Source organism: Ambystoma mexicanum, chromosome 5q (assembly GCF_040938575.1).
Source record: "Ambystoma mexicanum isolate Mex_15411 chromosome 5q, UKY_AmexF1_1, whole genome shotgun sequence".
In the NCBI taxonomy this organism is placed as follows: domain Eukaryota; kingdom Metazoa; phylum Chordata; class Amphibia; order Caudata; family Ambystomatidae; genus Ambystoma; species Ambystoma mexicanum.
Genome location: NC_090933.1, coordinates 11,378,147 through 11,395,404, shown reverse-complemented (window position 1 = coordinate 11,395,404; position 17,258 = coordinate 11,378,147).

The following is a 17,258-nucleotide window of genomic DNA, read 5'->3' as shown; positions in this document are numbered from 1 at the left end:
GAGTTGCAAGAATGTGAATAACAGGAAAATGTAGACATAATAGATAACGGTGCCTCGCATACAGTATGCAGCTGGCAGGAACTGGAAATAACTGCCTACATGGTGTACGTGTAAAAATGTGTGTTGCAACATGACCTGATATGCTGAAAAGGGTATAAAAGGACCAAGAAGGAAAGAGGGGGCGCGGCACTTCGACGACTTGCTTTGCGAGACGTGCGAACTTGCAGCCCATTCGCGAATGTTTGTGAGATAATAAAGTAATGTTTCTCTTTCTCGGCTTCTGTCTGAGTTCATAGGGTTCCTATTTACTGGTTGCTGGCGACGGCGAGAAATCGCACCCACAATTTCACTAGTGCATTGATGACCAAAGTTTGGCAAATATTGGGTGTGGAAAGGAAACTACACATCTCATATCGGTCTTCTTCTTCAGCCTTCTTCTTCAGGTGGTATGAAAAGGAACAATAGGTCTATTGTGGACATATTAAACAAATGTGTGGCTGAGGCAGGCTCTAGTTAGGACCTTTGGTTGCCTTTAGTGTTGATGGCCATCAGATCGACCCCTGCTAAATCAACAAATCTCAGCGCTCATGAAGTGCTAACTGCAAGAAAGATGTTGTTGCCACAACACTTATTGTACAGGACCCACGAGCAAACACTTGTAAATGCCTCCTCAATTCTAGAATATGTACATGAGTTGAGCAATTACTTACAACATGCATTTGCCTTTGCATTTGTGCAGCGGAATTTGGAAGATATCTGTAAAAGAAGATGAGGTGGGAGATCAAGTTTACAAATTAAATTAAGAATGAGCAAACATAAAAACTCTAAGTTTCTTGCAGCATGGCAAGGGTCCTTTAGAATAATAGACAAGATCTCCCCTGTGGTAAAAAGGATAGTTCAAAAGTGTGAGGGAAATTTCTCACACAAGTGCTAAATTCCCTCTACATTAGAGCCCTCCAGCTCTTTTGCTATATTTTGGGGCTTTGAAGGTTTCATTTTCAATGTGGTTTACTTTTGTGTTCTTTGGTTATGGAGTTTTAAAACAACTCCATAGGCATCATCATTTTCTGTGTGTCACACAGCACCTTCACAAACGCATCTGCGAACACAGATCAAGGATACGCTGCAAATCCCTTACTGCTCCTCTGGTCCACCATTTTGTTGAATTTCATCATGATTGTGACTCCTTCTCTTGGTGGGTGGTGGATAAAGTCCAGAACAAAACCAACATCGCCAACACCCTCAATTTCAAAGAGGCATGGTGGATGCATAAACTAAAATCCACTACCACCGGCCTCAACGAGACCCAACCGGGACCGGTCAGCATCTGAAATTCCTTTTCCAGTCACTGCACACTCGAGTCCCCTCTCTGCTCTGTTCTCTGCCATTACCGATGCATTCACATTCAACAGAGACCTTTATCTACCATGCCTCTAGGCATTGATACACGCCCCTGTGTGCCTGGACATGTGCGCCTGTTCATGTTGCTATACACCCTCAGTTTCCATCTATGATGCATGACTTGTGTTACAACTCTATATTGTAAATGATGTATCCTCTGCTCCTACCTTTTGACGCAGATCACTGTGCATGCATACCCAAGAACTTTTTGAACTCGTTTGCCTCTTACAGACATTTTTGTATATGTTGGTATTGCAGATCCATTGTTTTCACACATTTCTCTGGATGACTGGCAGTCTCCACACCAGCACCACCCATGGGGGCACGTTTTTCCTCCCCTCGCCCTACAGGACGTGATTACCCTGCAACAAGCACTGATTTCACACTCAGTATGGCCCCCGGTTTGTCATTCTTTATAATTTACCTCCCGTTGTGTGCTTATTCATCATACACATCAGCCGTACTATTTATTTGCAAGGCTTCTGACATGCCGTTCTCCCTCTTCCGCCCACTTGTTTGCGTGGCTGATCGTACTCCAGCTTTTCAGCCTACGCTGGATTTATTCCATATCAACACTTCCCCTCCCCCACCTACCCCTGTGCTCGGAGCACATACCTGACGGACTTCGCCCCCTCGCAATTTCATATGGATCAGCTGATCCCAGGGGCAGCCCTTCTCTGATGCCACGGGAGAGACCCTCTTACTATCCCGTGCTGTTCCTGCAGCAGGGAGATGTGCCGAGACACTACCCGCTGGCTACTGCGCAGCTACGGCATTATGTGCACGAGACACTAATCTCGTGCGCACGAGCAGCATCATCTCACTCGGCAGCGCATATTTACAGCTCTCACTTCCAGAGCCAGCACAGGTGCCATTTCGAGATGCCGGTCACAATCCTGCTCGCCGCGACTGTCTGCAGGTATGCCCACCCACACTTGAATGCGACCAGGCATTCCTTTGCCTCATCCTCCTCTTGAGAGCGTCGCTTTTTCTTGGCTCTACAGGCCCCCATACAGGTACCCACTCGATCCTCAATTTTATCTTGATGCTTACCCCACAGGGCGAACCAGACGGAAAATCTCCTCAGAGCTGCCCAGCCCCGATGACTACGCTCCCGAATCTCTCATGAGACGGCCCCCCTTTCCATCTTGGTGGGACCCCACCAATTAGCTCCAGGTACATTTTGTCTCCCTATTTTCATACTACAATGCACTTACCTGCATATTTCTGCTTGCTTTATTTAGGCCCCCATACCTACCCATTGACCAACGCAATATTCTGTTCCCCCTCTTTTCTTCCCCCCTTTTTTCTATTATGCTCTACAGGTTCGACCTTCTCGGACCTACACCTGACCCCGCAATCCACCCCGAGGGTCCGGCATCAGCTACCCACAGGCCGCCCGCCCATATCCCGGCCATCCCCTCTACCAACGCCCACACAGGCTATATTCGCTTCTCTAACTGCCCTATGATGAAACCCTCTGCTCATCCGCTCCAACTGGACGCACGACCAGTGGTGAGTGGAGTCTGTTTCTGGAACCTCTTTTAGGACTTGTTTTTAGTATTGAATGCTCCACATTGACCCGCTTCAGCACCCTGCAGCTGTTTTAACTGTGCTCTCTTATATACTTTCTCTACCTTTTCTTTTTCTCTAAACACAGAGTCTCCTGACTTCTTTGGCCCCAGAAGAAGGCTACCACCCATTCTGCCAAAACGTCAGCAGCACATTTCCCCAGAACACTACTGGGTTCCCATCCTGTGCTGCATTTCCATCACCTAACATCACACCCAGACGTAGACCAAATATGAGGTCAGACTTTAGCCGGGCATAGGAGACCGACTACCAACGTCTCCTCCATTTGCACTTTCATCCTGTGCTTTCTACATTCATTGGCATGGAACATTTTGCTTACAAACAAACTGCCAGTTAAATGTACAAGTGAATGATCTATTTTCCATGCCTTTTGCATTTATGTCATAGTGAATGTATAACTATGCTTTTGTATTCCACAATGGACATTATAGATTGTCATATATAAAAATCTACTAAAATGTTTTGCATAAAGAAAATAAGCATCAGCTAATGAATAAAAAGCTGCAATTTTGTATAAAAACGTTGGAATTTTGTATATGAATGGTGTATATGAATTAGGGATACCTGTTTGACAGCAGCAAGCATGCTGTTTCTTACAACGGTTGCCCAAACTGCACGGGCACCCGTAAGGGTCTAAAAACCAGTGTGCACTGAATTCACCCTGCGCACCCCTGAGATCCATAGAGGGCAGGACAACCCCCCTTGTTATAACACAGCACCTTCAGTGCAGTGGCACAGGGTTGTCTTTTAGACTTCCCAAGGTTTCAATACCTTCTCTGGGACTGACTACTGTCTCCCAGAGCATGTAAAGTTAAATTGACTTTACTAGTCTCTTTAAATTTACTGACCCAGCACACCCTATCTTCCAATAGAGTGCTGCAGGGGTTGCCTAGCATCCCCTGAGTCAAAACACTCATGTAACAGTAAAATGTTACCCTTTCCTACTTTAAATGGCTGGTGGCAGTGGTTTAGATGAAACTACCATCATTTTTCCCGACCGAGAACAACGGTAGCTAAAAATTGGGTCAGCCAGGTTTTTCAATATGGCGCTCCAGACCTATCTGTAAAAACAGACTCCGGTCAACTTTTTTTGCCATTTCTTTTAGGAAAGGTCCTTCTTGTGTTTGTCTCTGTGCGCCAAACAGATTTGGTCCCTTTGTTTGTTGGCCTTTGGCAGGCTTCAGTGCTGAAGACCTCCTCTGGCGCCTGAGTGTCTGGGGTGGACAGGATGTGAGGGAGGCACCCGAAACTCCCTGTGCTTAATCTCCTAGGAGACCTGAATGCACTCTGGTGTGATTGGCCAGCTGGCTGTCCGACAAGGAGAGTAACCCTGCTGTGTGAGTGACAGCCAGGCTGGAATGAATGGGGGAAAACTGTTTAAAAGCAGGTCTCTGGGACTTGGAAAGCAGAGTCGACCACTGGAACGAAAGAACCGAAGACGAGCTGAAGGAAGAGGACTGCTGCAACTCCTGGACGACCGGTGAAGCCCTGCTGCAGGTCCAAATTGCCTGAAACTCCATCGACAGACACCCTTCAAGTTTAACTTCTTCCCTTCAGTTTGGTGGGAACAACCAACTCGTGAACCACCTGGACACCGTCCCCATCCTGGTCGAGTTTTCTTCAGAGTGCTGTTGAAAACCGGATAGCCAGGGGGAACAAAACCAGCTTGTGGACTTTAAGGCACTCGCACCTTAAACCGACATTTTGCCAAGCTTGTGGCCTCATCCCTGGGCAGTGCAGGAACCTCCCGACATCCTACTTCTTGTCCCCATGACTGCAGCTCAGGAACAGCGAGATCTGCTCAAACTGCCAGGAACAATTGCCTCAGCTACAGCTCTTCTTCACTTAAAAGGTACTATGCAAACGCGGTCCGGAAATCTTTTCGGCCACGGAGAAAGTTAGTGAAACTTTCTCTACTTCGAAGGCTTGTCCTTCCCTAAACATTAGTCACATTTTTCGCCTAGCCAAATTCTTCAGAAACCCGTGGCAAGCACTTAACCGTTTACTACCAGAATTGTGCTATCCTATACAAGACTCTGAACCATTGACTGTGGCCCAGGCCTATTGAATTGAATTGCTGGTTGTAGTGAACTGAAACCCTTTGCCCTGCCTATGAAAGTATTTGAGCTGTTGATTCTTATAACCTTCTGAAGTGCCATTTTGCTCCCACTTCAGGGGAGCTGAACTTGTTCATTAACTTATCGATTGTGTATTTGTGGTATATTAGTATATTATATTGAGCTGCTCTTGCTAGTGTAATGTTTTCAAACTGACTGTGTAAATAAATGTATATTCTTTTACCAAGAAACCTTGAGTAAGTGTTTGTTTGAACCACTGTATTTGTTGGTCCTTTGTGTAACTTGTTCTACTGCTCACTCAACTCTTGATATAAGTCTGGCTGCTCAGCCACTGCTACCACATAGCTGTGTAGTACAGGCTTGTACCAAAGGTGAAATTGTACTGACACTTGTAGTCTTAATTGCATGTAGTGTTCCCAAAGGGTACTTGCATGGGATTCTGCCTAACAAAAAGGAGGGTGACATGACAGTGAAACAGTTTGTCCATATAAATCAAATCAAGCCTTTCCACCTCAAACATGAGGTGAGAAGATTTGAGTAAGTTGAAGCGAGTTGAATGAAAATAGTGAGTGCAGAGTACAAATTGGTCTCAAGCTGTCTGTATGATGTGTATTTTAGAAATTCTTTTAGTTGTATGGTGTGAAATGTATGTTTTGAATTATATAATGATAAACTTATTTTCAGGTGTCCCAGCGTGGCAAATTAATATCCGGGGAGCCATCATACTAATAATGACAATCCAATTTTAGTTTCCGGTATTGCAGCAGAAGAGGCATAGAAAACTGTGTTCGTCTAGGTACTTAATTTGTTTTGTTTCTTTTTACATTCCTTGCTCCGTCAGCAGCAGATGCTTGGAGCATTGGACCCCTGGAGGATGCCCGGGTTATTGCAGGCCCCGGGAAAGCTCCCAGACCAAGAGAAGGGGGTGAAGATAAGGAGGCTGAGATGCCAGAAAGGTGATGCCTGTGGAGGAGATTCCATGGAGTGTCGGTTTGATATGATATGATATGATATGGCATTTGTAACGCGCCTATACACAGGTGTTTCAAGGCGCGACGAGGCAGGGAGGGGAGGAACAAGGGGAGACAGACAACGATCCTACTAGGCCAGGTGTCATTCAGATCGCGCAAGTGCAGGGGTGGGGGAGGGGGAAAAAGTGCAAGTGGAAGGGGAGGGGGGGGAAGTGCAGTACAAGGTAAGTGGCGTAAAGTAATAAATAAATAGGGCCAGCTGGTGGCAAGTGCAAGGTAAGTGCAGAACAAGTGCTGGGAAGGGGGGAGGCTGTAGGGATACAGAGACAGTCCCGCAGTGCAGAGGGGTTCAAAGGCATCAGTGCAAGTGGAGAGTGGCTGGGCCCAGGACCGAGGCCGTTAAGAGTGGTCCAGTTGCAGAATCAGTGCAGTTTCAGTGAGGACTATTAGCTGTTCAGCAGGGAAGAGGGAGAGAGAAAGCAGAAGCAAAGAGGAAGGTTTTGAGGTGCTTCCGGAACCGGAGATGGTTCTCCTCAAGTTTCAGGGAGGCAGGAAGGCTGTTCCAGAGGGAGGCCCCTGCCACGGAGAGAGATCTACCCCCAGCTCGTTGCTTCGAGAAGCGGCTGACCCTGAGGGAGTTGGAGGCGGATGAGCGAAGGGCTCGGGAAGGAAGATATTTGGGAAGAGAGAGTTGAAGGTATTTAGGACCCAGGCCCCAGAAGGCCTTGTGGACAATCCAGAGGGTTTTGAACTTTATCCTCGCAGCCACTGGGAGCCAGTGTAGAGATTTCAGTCCTGGAGAGATACGGTCCCTGGGCTTGAGGCCAAGGACAAGTCTCGCAGTTCTGTTCTGGATGAGTTGCAGAGGGCGGAGAGTGGAGGCAGGCAGATTAAGATAGAGGCTGTTACAGTAATCCAGCTTCGAGAGAACCAGGGCTCGGGAGACAGTGAGCTTCTGGGGGGAGGAGAGGAAGGGAAGAATGCCTCTGAGGAGGTGCAGCTGGTAGTGTGACTTCTTAGCGACGTCAGAAATATGAGGAGAGAAGGAGAGTGTGGAGTCGAAGATGACCCCAAGGTTTTTTGCCTTGCAAGTAGGAGCAGGGAGGGGGCCAAGGGAGGCAGGCCAGAGAGCTGCAGGGAAGGAGGGAGTGGGTGCACCGATGAGTAGAATCTCAGTCTTACTGGCATTAAGGCAGAGGTCATTGGCGGCACACCATTCCTGGATAGCAGACAGACAATCAGAGATGAGGGAAGGAGAGGGGGAGGCTGAGGGTAGCCTGAAAATGAGCTGGGTATCGTCCGCATAGCACTGGAAATTAGGGCAGAGAGCGGCGATGCGGTGGGCAAGGAGTGCCAGATACTGGTTGAACAGCCAACAGGTTTGGAGGAGTTCTGCTCATGACAGCGTTGTGTGTAGTTGTAGTGCAAAGACTAATGGACAGGACATTCCAGAGATGTGATCCAGTATATTCTGGGTACCAGAAACAAAAAAAAAAGTAATAATCTAGACAGTGGTTTTTATTTTTCATTTATTGCATATGGAGCATATTGCTGGGCAGTGCTCCACCAAGATGGAGATCGGACCACTGATAAAAGATGATGAGATCTTACTAAAAAATCAGAAAATATATGCTATTTAGTGATGTATTGAAACATCATTAATGTATCTATGGTGGGAAAGGTTGATTGTTCCATGAAGCTGGAGTATGTACATAAATAATGATGTGTGGGGTTTAATTTATCTATGGTGGGATAGGTTGCTTGTTCCATGAAGCTGGAGTATGTACATAAGTAATGACACCTGGGGTTTAATGTAATTGGTGGGTGTTTATTTAAAATATGGTCATTTCAATTGTGAGTACACATATTTATTTTTATTTTGTATTCTTTTGAAAGATTATTTAGTTTCTCCTGCAGTGATATCCCAATGGATCCCAGCAGTAGAAAAAGGAGGGAGATGCAGGAGAGATACTGTAGATGTAGGGAGACTATACATGAGGGGCAGTAAGTGAGCCATGACATGATATTCAGAGGAGGCAGTGAACAGAATACAGATAATAAATAACTGGCCTACATTACAAACATAAATGCACATTCTTGTAGTAAGCACGTTTTAAAATGATCCACTTCAGGGTGAAGAGGTTATCTGTTCAATTTGCACATAATAACCCAAACTAACCAATTAACACTTTCCCATTAATTGATAATTTACCTTTAACAAAGCAGTGCAAACCAGGTTCAGATGACATGTCAAAAGTAAGGTGTTTTTACAGTGGAGTCAAAATGTGCAGGCACAAGTTTTCTGGCTGTGAGTTCATTGCACAAACTGCGAGGAACATATGCACTCTGGAGAAAGCACCATTGTACTCAGAGTAAATTATTGTTACAAATATAGTCACAAAGCTATGCTTCCAGAGAAACCAAATCGGGTGATGATGAATGTCATGTTAGTGCCAGGTTTATAGTGCGATTGACAGGGATAGCATATAAATTCAAGAGACAGAAGGGTTGTGGGGAGTTCAGCTGACAGATGAGCAAGTGATTGGCTGGAATCGTGCAGTGCAGATTGACAAAGGATTCCAGGTAGACTGGCTGGGAGAGCTGCAGAGGCTTCCTGGACAATATCTGACTGAGCTAACAGGTATTTCCTTTGTGCGGGCGGCTGGGCCTTGCAGAGTTCGCAATACTCCTGTTTGCTGATAATCCGTTTCAGAGGGGTTCCCGGAGATAAAAGTGAAAGAACTTCCCTGGAGTAAAAGGTGAATATGCCTGTGAAGTGAGGTGTACGTACGGATGGATGTATTTTCAGATAACCAGAAAAGGGGCTCTTTTTACTTAGAGAATTCAATGTGAATCAAGTGATTTTATGAGAAGTTACATATTTGTGTTACTAAGCTTGGCTCTTGCCAAATTTCACGACCCAAGGTCGGTGTGGGTCTAATCTTTTCATTTTGCCATTGAGCTGTGTTCTTTCTAAAATAATCTTTCATGCTGTTTATTCTTTTTATACGCATTTTTACATTGTTAACTGTATCACTGTTTAATGCTGCTGTTCATGAACGGTAAGTTCATTTACAAAGATAAACTCACTTAAAAAAATCATTTTGGGTCTGAATAATTTTTGTAATATTTGAGTCACTGGCCCTCATTACGACCCTGGCGGAAATCGAAAAACGATGGCGGAAATGCAATACCGCCATCGAATAGCGCTCGGTGCGACTATGACCCGTCACCGCAAAGTACGAAGCCATTAGCGACACCGTAGTGAACGCCAACGCTAACTGCACCAAGCACGCGCGCGCGCGCCATGCCAAACCGCAAACACCACCATGGTGCAACGGTACGCCAATTCCGACCCTAGCGGACATGTACCTAACGCCATCAGGCATGGCGGAATGTACCATTCCGCCATGGCGAGAAGTACGGCATCGCGAATCAACCGTAAACGGCCCCACTGAGTGCCTGTACACCGCTCCCTGCCCACAAAGTACAACTCCCCGTAGGTGCAATGAAGCCACAATGCAACCATTGAAATGTACAAGTCACCCATGCATGCCAACGAACAAAAGAAACACAAGAGGGGCCAATGGGAGCTGCAGGGCACAGATGGCACGAATACAGAAGCCATCCCAATGGACATGACCACAGTCCCCCACCAAGAAACGCACGCAAACACAGGCACCTGTGACCAGCAATATTCCGAAGACCACATCATTCAACCAGTCCACCTGGCTGACCGGCATCTGTTACACAAAACCCAATCCCCCGCCCCTGAGCATGACAACATTCAAACTGGCATATTGGCAGCCCCCATCCCTGACCTCACTGGGCTTCGTAGGCAAACGCGCACAGCACAGTACCACGCAACTAAACCCCGAAGCTGGAACCCAATGCAGATCTCCTCACAATACATCGCCCCCCAAATAGGCATATGCCACATCACTTGCAAAGAAAAACGCTACACGGGCCAAATCAGAATAGAAATTTTATGCACATCAAAATCACAAAGCACATACAGCCATCAGGCCATGAACTCCAAAACACCAATCACCATTGTGGGCTGCTTCCGCAAGAAATGACCAGCCACTACCTGTGTGTCGCCCTGTTCCCCCATGGTACACAGAGCCACATTCACGTACGAAAAGGCAACATGGAAGCGCACAGAACCGCAGGGCCGTCCCAATGGGGAGGCACTAGTCCAGCTGAAAGGCCGAAATGTTGCTCCGAGCCACCAGTACTGCGTAAGGGCATGTGGCCCATTGGCGATCGTCCCATAAGATCGTAATGCTGCTCCACTGATTAACACGAAGCAGCAGGTGTCGGGAGTAAAATCCATCTGCAGGAGTGGCATACAGATGGCAGTGGCAAAAGGGGAGGAGATACCTGTCAACCAAAAGAAAAGAAAAAGAACAGAATGGCCATCAGAACTACATACCAACAACTCACTTCAATGATCACACGAAATCCACAGCCATATGCATGCTAGCCCACTCCAAAGGAACATCACCACCCCAAAACCACTTGCGACTCATAACCATCTATATCGAGGTGCAAACACCATCACAAACGAGTGTCTGAGGGCGCCTCGAGACAGGGAGGGCTCAACAAGGCCAGATGGACGATGGTCCCACTATGGCAGCCCTGCATCACATAGCGTAGGGGAGGCGGATAGATCCCAAGAAGCCCTGTACATGGCAAACTCTGTATCAAATCACCTGCCCATGCATCCATCCATCATTCCCTCATCCCGGGATCAAAATGCCTGAATAATTACTCACATAACATTAGAAACATCCATTGAGTCTGTGCGTTATGCAGCCTGCTAAATCCACAGTGCCCCAGCCCGTAATTCCAGTGTTGTGAAGTAACATGTATTTGGTAACGGACGGCCTCATCGCCCACGTAGCTATTGCGCATCCCAAACTATTCATATCAATCATTGCTCCCTCGCCATGGGCCCTGTCTCAAGGACATAGAACAATAGAACGTTACATTTGCAGTCAGACCTGTGGGCATCTCCTCGCCGCTAGCTGGAAACCGAAAGCGCCGCCCTTCGAATTCCTCATTTGCAACATCACGTCGAAAAGGCATCTGTGGCCGTTTGAAATCACTAATTATTCCATCGAGTGCGGCTGTGTGTGAAAATGGCAACTGCCTTCACCCACGAATGGGACGCCCCGCCCGTCGTTGCAACTCGGTACAGTGATGCATGAGGGCCCACCGTTACTCGAGTACTACGTCCCACTGACCCCTCACAAGTCTGTTCGCGACTGCACAGATAGTATGTGAAACAATGGGACCACAGCAGAATGAACATATCAACCAATCTTACACGGCCATCGGGTACAAATACATGATTGCAATAGCAAGATACAATTCCCCGAATTGCAGCGTTGTGCGCGGGACGTGCTCGGCCAAAGGGGAGAGCAGTTTGCACAGGTGGAATCAATCACCACAGGTGGAGGCCATACAGCCTGAAAACACATAAATTGCACAGCCAGTCTCCTCCCACAACCACACCGAAATGCTACCGGCAGGACTCGCGATGTTGGCCCTGGGGGACCTGATAGCACTGCAAGTGCTCCGACTCCAAGAAGTAGACGAACACCAACTACAACCAGCCGCACGGAGGAGACGCAGGAGGAGGAGGAGGCCAAGGCAGGGCCAGCAAGGCCCACCAGCACAGCCACTACCACCACGCAGGCAGCCCGCAATTCAACGCCTCCGAGCACATCCGTTCAACCTCACTGATGAGCAGATCCACACCCTCTACCGTCTGGACCGGGACACCATAGCCGCCATTGTGGACATGACACAGGCTGACCTTGTCAGCATGATAGATAGCCCAACCGCCATCCCACCCCTACTGAAGGTGGTGTCTGTACTCCACTTCCTGGCCACAGGCACCTACCAGCACACAGTCGGACAGTTGCATGGCATTTCTCAGCCACTGTTCTCACGGACACTATTGCAAGTGCTCGATGCCCTCCTGAAGCACGCAGACGACTACATCTCTCTACCACGCTCGGAGCAGGAAATAACCAACACAAAAGTGGGATTCCATGCACTTGCCGGCATACCGGGTTGCATTGGTGCCATCGACTGCACCCATGTTGAATTGGTCGTCCCACATGCCATGGAGGCCCAGTACCGCAACCGAAAACAATTTCATTCCCTGAATGTACAGATGGTGTGTGACTCCAACAGGATCATTACACATTGTTGTGCCCGATTCCCTGGATCAACCCATGATTCTATGGTCTTGAGGAACTCTACAATACCACGCTACATGGAGCGACACGCAGGGAACAGATCCTGGCTACTCGGTGAGTCTCATTACATGCATGATGATGTGGGGTATGTGAATTGTCAATGACCTGCCAGGAAGGGGGGGGGGGTGTGCGTACGTATCAATGGCATTCCACATCATACGTTTCTCGTCCACATACAGGTGATGCCGGATATCCACTGAAGAGATGGCTCCTCACACCAGTCCGGAACCCACGGGACCAGCATGAGGAGGACTACAACCATGCCCACTCACGTACCCGTGTAGTCATTGAACAGGCATTCGGCCTACTGAAGACCCGTTTCCGCTGCCTCAGCAGGTCTGGCGGGGCACTCCTGTACCGCCATGAGACGGTTGCAAAGATGGTGATGGCATGTGTCATGCTCCACAACATGTGCGTACGTAGAAATGTGCCCATGCCCCCTGACGCAGAACTGCAAGCACCTGATGATGGTCATGATGAGGGTGGGGATGTGGCAGCACCTCATGGAGTCTGCGAGGCACCGGAGGCCCGTGACATTCGTCAGCATCTCATTGATGTATGCTTCTAGCACTCACGCCTGGTGGCTGATACATGGACACGGGACTCGTGGCACTGCGTGTGTCTGGGACATGCACAATATGGACTGTACGCCTATGATGGCCTAGTACACAAAGATCAATGTCCACACTTCTCATTGGTTGATCGTGCACTTTTTATGGCATATGTGATATCATGTTGAACACCCTATCGACCCGCCACCCAAGTGAGCCCAACACACCCCCTCCACCCTCCTACCTCCCCCCCGAACACCAGTGTCCAAAGATGCTCATTGTCAGTGGGCTGTCGCTATTGCATGCCCCCTCTGCGGGTATCAGGGGCACCCCTGCCTGTGGAGCGCAGGTTCCTTCCAGATCTACGTTGGGGGCTGCCCTGGACGGAACTTGCAACGGATGATGTGTCTGCCTGCTCACGTCCATGCATGTCCCTAAGGGTTTGCGAGAGCTCAGTGAGCACACGGCGCACTGCGGCAAGTTCGGCACATACGTCTTTGGACGTCGCATGCAGTTCCCCCCTCAGGCTCTCGGTGCTACTCTCCATTTGGACTCTCAGGCTCTCGGTGCTACTCTCAATTTGTGCCCTTAGCGTCTCTGTACCTCTCTCCATTTCTGCCCTAAGTGTCTCTGTTGATGTTTCTATGTCTGCCTTGGTGCCCCCACATTCATCGGCATGGCCCTTGAGGAGTGTGGCCATTTGCTGCTGTTGGACGATTAACTTGTCGAGGGACTGTTGCCTCTGCTGGGCCATGGCCATTTGCGGTGGTGTCACAGAGGGGCTGTTGTCCTCATGTTGCCTTGCCACAGGGCTTGTGGGGGATGGCCAGTCGTCGTCTTGTGGCTGCACCTGCGTGGTATCCTCATGTTGTACGGGAGGGGACAGACAGGGGGATTGGGACAGGTCATGGATGGATCTGACCTTGACATCCCCGTCTTCTGTGTCCGAGCATGCTGCCATCAATGGGGTGTCACCTATGGTGCTGCTGCCACCAGAGGCAGTGCCTTCTGTGGCATCCATTGGGGGGACCTGTGGTGGTGGTGTTGTGGCCATGCTGGCTGCTGGGGTGCCTGTTGATGTTCCCTCCTCTGTGCTGCCACCTGATTTGTGCTGCTGCCGTGTCTTGATGCGTGCAGCTGAGGTGGAGGGTCTCTGGCCGTTGGTCTTGGCCCTCTTTGCAGGTGTGCTGGTAGGGGTGTCCTGTAGCTCGTCGTTTGGATCGGACCCTGTGGTGGAGTAAAGGAGGGCGAGGGTTATTGATGGGTCAGTGGGAATTGGAATGGCATTGTATCACATGCATTGGGGTGGTACCTGAGGGTGATTTGGGTCGGGGTCTTGGAGGTGCTTTGATTTGTGTGTGGAGTGAGGGTGCAGTTGTTTGGCAGCCTGCAGTTAGGGTGTGCCTGCTGCACGTGTAGTGCGTGTATTAGGGGTTTTTAATTATTTATGTATTTATTGTGGGTTTTAACGTGCGCTATCAGGCCGATGTGTGTGGGCGTTCTCCTGGACATGTGTTTCTGTTGCACTATGTGGACGCATGGTACTTCACATGGATGGACTGTGTGGATTTGGCATTGTTTTATCTGGCCCACCTACCTGAATCTTCGGATGTCTGCACTCCTTTCTCCATCCCTCCGACTCCCTCTATGCTCTCCATTCCGATGGTGGAGGCACAGATTTCTTCCCAGGGGGTCAACTTGATGGGTGATTCAGGACCTCCCCCGGTGGCTGTGGCAATGTTGCGGTTGGCAGAGAGTATGCTGCGGACGCGTATCCGCAGGTCGTCCCATCGCTTGCGGCATTGCTGTGGGGTGCGGGGTGCGGTCCCCACCGCACTTACCCGCTGTGCCACCAGAGCCCATATGGCCTTCTTGTTTGCAAGTGCCGTCCTGGTCATTTGCGTGGAGAAGACGACGGCAGCATTCTCCTGGAGGGTCTCTGTTAGCACGGTGAGTTCCTCACGGGAGAAGTGGACCTGCCGCTTGCGGTCGCACGCTTTCTTCGCTACTTTTCCCATTTTTCTTGGTTTCGCTAGGGTGGTTGACGGGTTGGGGTGTGTTTCAGGGTAGTGATTTTAGTGGTTGTGTTGTTTTGGTGTTTTTATAGGTGTACGCCGGGATGTTTCCCGTTCCGGGCCCATGTTTTAACTTCCGTTTCCGTATATTTCCGGGCACCGTACTTTCCGGTAGGCGCACACTGCGGTGACCGCTAAGAGGGGTGGCGGTATTGCACCTAGGGCGCCGTACGGCGGCGGTGTGGGCCGTTTTGGGGTCATTTCCGCCATCGCGGACTTTGCACTTCCGCCGTGGCGTGGTGCTCGTGCCCGATGGGTCGGAATGGGCCGCACTTTGCTCCTTCGTACAATGGCGGAAACGCTATTTACGCTGTGGCGCTCCGGTCAGTCGCTTTCCGCAAGGGTCGTAATGAGGGTGTTTAAACTGCTTATCACGACAAGAGGGTTAAGGCTTTTATGAAAATGCTACATTGTGGGCTGTAGTTAGACAGAGTGTTAGTGCAGTGTTTCGGTTGTGCAGGGTTACAGCTGAGCAGATCTGTCAAAGGCAATAGTCCAGCCTCGGAGATAAGTCGCTGGAGGGACAGTTAGAACTGTCAAGTTGTCACGTATACTAAGCCTAATAATCTGTATTTAAAGTTGAACCTGAATAGAATACAAGTAATAGAGGGAAGTCTTGTCTCATCAGAATAATGCAATACCACTATACCACCATAAGAAAATACCACAAGATTATGTAATAGCCCTCTGACAAAATCCCTAACATAATTTGGTCCATTGGCCTGTGGGAAGGAATTTAATGCAATTACTGCACGTGGCAAGTGTATTAGGCACATCCATTTGGTGCACTTAAAAAGGGAACTAATTCTGTGAGGTGTTAGTGTGGCGCTGCACGCAGTATCATTATGTCCCAAATTGAAGGACATTTTCTGAACTGGTGAACTACCTGGAGGCAAAGCTATTTGCCCATGGGGTGTGGTCATCAGAAAATGCAGTTTTATGGCGGGACCGCCCATCGGAGAGGTGCAAAAGGAGTGATTGCAAGATATCTTTGAAGAAGGCAGTATCATACAGGTCTGCCTACTAAGACTGTTTAGTGCCTCAGACAGAAATGCAGAAAAAGATTGATAAAAAGATTATGTGCGAAGCTTTGGTTTCTTTTAAATTGGTCTTTAAGACTCCAGTAGAATGATTCTGAAGTGATTCATAAATTACAGACCAGCTTAGATGAGGCAAGTAAGCAAATAAAGTGTTTAACATTGGTACTAGAGCAATCTAACACATTGATGCAGCATAAATCTGACAGAATGGACAAAGAACTATTTCAGAAAAAAAGGCAATTTGAAGAGAGTGAACAGGAACTGATGCAACTGAAAGGGGTAATAAATGCAATCAGACAAGACAAGGATTATACTCTTTTGGAAAGGCAGACACTGCAAAAGAACAACATGGAGAGAGAAAACGAATTTCATGCTGTAGAACAAGAAATGGTTAAAATGTTAGAGGAAGTGGTCGCTAGGTGGTGCGTACCTGCATGGACACATGAAGACTGTGCTCTGCTCTGAGCCGTTTGGCCTGGTGGTCTTCGTTCTTCCCCTGGCGGAGAGAGGGCTGCCCAGCATTGCCTTCGGGCTCTCTCAGTCCAGAGGGTGCTGGAGAAGGTGATCCCTGTGGGCTTTTGAAGATACAGAGATAGGAGGGGCTGATTACTGACCAGCACCGGGTCAAGTGTGAGGCCCACAACCCCGCAGCAGGCACCGGAGAGCTCAGCCGTCCCGCTCCCTGGGACGAGGCACCAGAACCACAGAGAAGGACAGGTGCAAAGACCGTGGAGCGCCCCACACCAATGACGGCCCACCAAACATCAGCGGACGGGGGTGCCATGAGAAGGTGCTAGAGTATTGGGGCCCCTACTGAACACAGCACCGCATGGAGTCCAGGCGGAGTGGAGTGAGAGGTGTGTCCAGGGGAGGCGGGCCGACAACCCTACAGCACAGGCACTGAAGCGGGAAAGGGATCTGAAGTGGCCCACTGCACTGCAGCGGGGAAATACCTGGTGATGCCAACCAACCACCGATAAGGAGACTGCACTCCTACCCGTGCGGGTGACCACACGCAGGACGACCACCTCCTTGGGACTGCAGCCTTCAAAGGATTGCGCAGAGAAGGTGAGGAGTCTGCAAAAGAAAGGAGACAGGGTCAAAGAGGGACACCGAGTGCGATAAGTAGGGAGCACCTCAACCTCCACATAGAAGGGAGGCCACAAAAGCAAGCCGCAGGAACCCCCACCCATGGGGCAAAGGCCCAGAGAGAAGCACAGAGAGCATGGGGCAAGATCTGTGGGTGAGCCACTCGTGCCCTGCAGGGGTGAACATAG